This window comes from Pan troglodytes, chromosome 17 (genome assembly GCF_028858775.2).
Source record: "Pan troglodytes isolate AG18354 chromosome 17, NHGRI_mPanTro3-v2.0_pri, whole genome shotgun sequence".
Taxonomy (NCBI): Eukaryota; Metazoa; Chordata; class Mammalia; order Primates; family Hominidae; genus Pan; species Pan troglodytes.
This window is the reverse complement of record NC_072415.2, coordinates 71666198-71670908: the sequence shown is the minus strand read 5'-3', so window position 1 is coordinate 71670908 and position 4711 is coordinate 71666198. Positions and strand designations below refer to the sequence as shown.

Genomic DNA, 4711 nt, shown 5'->3' with positions numbered 1-4711 from the left:
TGAACAACGTAAGCAATGCCTTAAACCCCAGCCACTTCCCAGAAAGGGAGAAGGGCAGAGGTGGCTTGAGCAGTTTTTAAATGGGTAGCAGGTAGAGAAAGAGGAGGAGTGGGGTTTGCAGCTGAAGGCTTGGGGACAGGAGGGGCCACCAGCGTGGAGGGTTCAGATGGGCGAGGAGAGGATGCAGAGGGATGAGAATAGAGAAGGAGTTCATCTGCAGGGTCAAAAGGAGTTTCAGAAGAGGGAGAGACCCAGGGAGGGTTTTCACTAAGAAGAAGGATTTCATGAGGGATGCAAGTTTGACACAGAGAGGATTGGGATCTAAGGTAGAAGTAGAAGAAAGCCTGAATATAGAGAACCTCTTGCCACTTGCCATTCCTGGTTATAAAGTTGTTAAGATTCCTGAGAATATGAAAGTCAAAGGTGCCATTTTTGGGCCATTGGCTGACATTGTCTAATTTGTATTGGGGCCAGGCCGTGTTGCAATAAAAAACTAAACACCTAAGCCAAGCTTGGCAAGGTTGTGAAGGAGACAGTCCAGTGGGAAGAATGTAGGAATGTGGGATTGTTGGCACCCATGTGGACTGGTGAGAAGAAGCTGAGGGTGTCTGTTTTTGTTCTAGGCATCCCCAGACAAAGGACAGAGACCCAGAATCCTCTTTCTAAAGAGGGCAGTCAAGCTGAGAAGAAACTGGGCATCCCCAAGATTTCCTCTAGCTTAGCCCCGTTGGTCCTCCTAGGACCAGGATGGCTGAACTTACTTTTCCCAGTTACCACTAGAAAGCCAGGGGAGGGCAGATCTTACCAGTCAGCTGGATTAGTGTCTGATGTTGGATGTTCTGGTTGGAATTGGCAAAGGGCCTCTAGGACTGGAGCCACATGAGGGAGGGAGGAAGGGAAGGAAGGAGAGACAGAGAGAGACAGCGCTAGAAGAATGAGAGAGAGAGAAGGGAGGATGAGGGAGGAGAAAGGGAGAGAGGGAAATACCTGTTGCGGGTGGTCAGAGGTGGATTCCTGAGACCTAAGGGTTTTGGGGGCTCACTGGAGAGTAACCCTAGCCCGAGCCTCGCAGTCCCCTTCAGGTTAGTTGTCCTCCTCACACAAATTGCTCTAGAAGTGAAGTGAGAGACAACACAGGGTGGGTGGCCAGAGACTCTCAGGATCCAGCAGGATGAGCAGCTGCTGTCCACTGCTTCCAGGGCTACAAGACAGCCTCTACCCCAAACACCCATCCCAGGTTTCGGCACCAAATGTAAGAGTTAAAGAAAGAGGAAAGAAACACAAAAAGCGGCTCAACAGTCAAAGACAGGTGTATTTTGGAGAATAAACCTGAGAGAGGCTTCTGGCCAATTTTGGTCAGGAGCACTCTCTCTTACAAATTAAGAGTATTTATTGGGGAGAGAGCTTATCAGAAGCTTGGAATGTTTCTGTGTAAGGGAGGAGTTTATGGAGGGGTTGGAATATCTCTGGTTGGAGAAGAGCTTATCTTGGGGCTGACATTTCTCCGGCTGGAGGGGAGGTTATCTTGGGGCTGGCATGTCTCTGGTCAGGGAGGGGTTTATCTTATGGTTGGAATGTTTCTGGTCGGAGATGTAATTTGTAGTTTATGGTCATGCTGACCTTAGCCATTAGGCTGATGCCCTTTGGATTTAGGAGGTTTTTGATCAAGGGGAAATTTAGAATGGCAGTGCTTGTCCAAGATGGTGATGTTCCTGCTCTGTCAGAAACCAATCCTTCAAGAATATTAAAGGACCACTGTATATGATATAGTCTTGCTAGAATGTTATATTATATTGTAAAATAGACATAAAATATTAAAAAGAAAATAAAAGTAAAGGTTTTGGCTGCTATTGTCTATAGAGGATGAGCTTGTAGGGCACCTGGAGCAAGGGTTCTGGATCCCAGGCGCGAGGTTTGTTAAAATGAGTCTTCGGAAGCAAACCTCTGGAGACTCTTAAAGCAAATCTTGGGTCAGCCAACTGTGGTAAAATTAAATTCTGCAGTGGATTATTGAGGGGTTCTGGCTTGCCTGGATGGCTACATGAATATAGCCCTGGAGCAGGCAGAAAAATATGTAATGGACAACTGAAGAATAAGCATGGGGTTGCATTTAGCCACAGAAACCATGTGTTCTACATCAGTGCACAGAAGAAAAGGATGTGACGACACCAAGAGAGCAATGCTTTTCATACATGGATGTAGTTTTTATGGAACCTTTTTCCATTTTTTGCTTCTTTTGTGATATAATTTATCCAGGTTTTTATAATAGTTGGTGTGTAGCAGGACAAGTCGCGGACAAAACCCCTCAGACACTGAGATAGTGAAGGGAGTGGCTTTAATCAGCTGGGAGCATCGGCAGGCTAGCGTCTTAAAATCCGAGCTCATCAGGTGCTCAACTTCTGTCCCTTTTAAGGGCCCACAACTCTAAGGGGGTCCACATGAGAGAGTCGTGATTGATTGAGCAAGCCAGGGGGTATGTGACAGGGGCTGCGAGCACCGGTGGTCAGAGTGAAACAGAACGGAATGGGAGGTTTCACGATGTCCTTCCATACAATGTCTGGAAACTATAGATAACAACAGTTGCTAGGTCAGGGGTCAAATTTTAACTACCAGGCTTAGGTCAGGCAGGCCAGGCCTAGTTTCGGGTCTGGTTCCTTGGTTTCAGGTCTGGTTCCTAGGCACTGGGCTACCTGCCTTTGGTTTCTCTTCTCTTTCGTTTTCTGAGTATAAAACAATATGAGAGGGTCGCTCTCTTCCCTCAGGTGAGTTTTCACTGACATGTGAAATAAATGTATAAAACTGTGGATTTAATTGTGAAGTATTCTTTCACGTTTAAGTTTCACTCATTTTCTTTTACCTTATGTCAATGTACAGAATGCTAAACTTTTTTAGAGAAAGACAAACTAAAAGTAATGTTAACTTAAAAATAAAGCAAGGTCAGGCATGGTGGTTCACGCCTGTAATCTCAGCACTTTGGGAGGCTGAGGCAGGCAGATGGCTTGAGCCCAAGAGTCCAAGATCACACTGGGCAACATGGCAAAACCCCATCGCTACAAAAAATACAAAAATTATCCAGGCATGCTGAAGTGCGCTTATAGTCTCAGCTACTTAGGAGGCTGAGGTGGGAGGATCACCTGGGCCTTGGTTATGGTGAGCTGTGATGGTGCCACTGCACTGCAGCCTGGGAGACGGAGTGAGATCCTGTCTCAGTAAATAAATAATTAATTAATTAAAAAATAATAATAAAGTGAAATGACTATTTCTTCCTACACTTCACTCTGAGGACCAGTGTGCTAGAGGGTGGCTTTGCTCAGGGTGTAGGGGGGAAATCCTAATGAATCTGGAGCCACTGATTTTAGATCCTGGTTGCCCACTTATCCATTGTATCATCTCCTCTGAGTTTCTTAGTTTCAGCAAAATAACAGACCTAGGAACTCCCAGGTAGCTCCAACAGGCTAAGATTCCTGGCTGAGCTTTGGTCTATTTTGGCACCAAATCTATTTTGGTGAATATACAAAAATCATTGTGCCTTCTAGCAGCCCTAATAGAGGGAGGGCAGGCAGGGAAAAAAGTACAGTTGGTGCTTCCTATACTACCTATAGGAAGAGGGTCAAGGCTTTGATTTTTATCTTTAAAGAAACTTATTTAGCATTCAAAGCGAAAGCTTGCCCTTTAGTTATGAAAATTTCTCAGTAGCTACTTGTCAGCAGACATTAAGGACTATTAGAAAAGGAGAGGAGAGTGAAATGTTTATTTACTTGCAAATGGTCCAGGCTCCAGTACATTTAGAATGCAAACCCAGCTTGTCTTCCAGTCACTTAGATATGAATTAAACCTTCCACCTAACAGCCCCAGTGTATTTGAAACACCCTCCCCAGGGTAATAGGGTTTTATCTGAGGAGCCCTTTGGGGGAAAAAGGGAAAAGAAGGCCAGGTCCTGAGAATAAAGCTTCTGCTGTTATGCTAATGTGCCCTGAGCAGGGGTGAGTGGTAAGTTCTCAGCTCAGGCTTCCCCTCTGTCAAGTTTTGGATACTTGTGGGGTGAAACGCCACACTCATACAGATATAAATATGAACCTGTGCTAAAGATTTTACTTACACTGGCAAGGTGTAACAATCAAGTCAAAGGAAAAGTTTTAAAAAGCACTAACATAGGGAGTACAGGAATGTTGAAATTAATGTGCAACAGCCTCCCCCCCAAACCAGATTATTTTACATTAGGAGATAAAAGTCAATGGAACCTCTACCAGATAGTACAGAATTTACATGTCTATAGCCAAGAATTATTTTGCATTGCCATTAGTCAGACACAATCATAGAGCTGTAAAATAAGTCCTAGACAATCAGATAACCCAGAGATGGGTCCTCTAGAACCTAGGCAAAGCATAGATTTTCAATGAAGCACAAATTTGTCCCTATTGCTTGACCCCGGGGGCTAATATGAAGGGTGCCCACTGCGGTTGTGCAGTGCAGGGGCTGCTGGGCCTATTTTATATGCACAGTTCCTCATCTCTCCTGTCGTCATTTCCTTTGGTGTATTTGTTACCAGAAAGGGGTCCTGATCCAGACCCCAAGAGAGGGTTCTTGGATCTCATGCAAGAAAGACTCTGGGGAGAGTCCACAAAGTAAAGTGAAAGCAAGTTTATTAAAAAAGTAAAGGAATAAAGAATGGCTACTCCATAGGCAGAGCGGCCCTGAGGGATGCTGGTTG

At 45.0% G+C, this 4711-nt stretch overlaps 1 pseudogene; it reads left to right on the top strand.

Annotated features, from left to right (window-relative positions):
• The first annotated feature begins 1922 nt into the window (after window positions 1-1922).
• Window positions 1923-2184, top strand: LOC107969409 (U6 snRNA-associated Sm-like protein LSm6; annotated as a pseudogene).
• Window positions 2185-4711: the final 2527 nt, after the last annotated feature.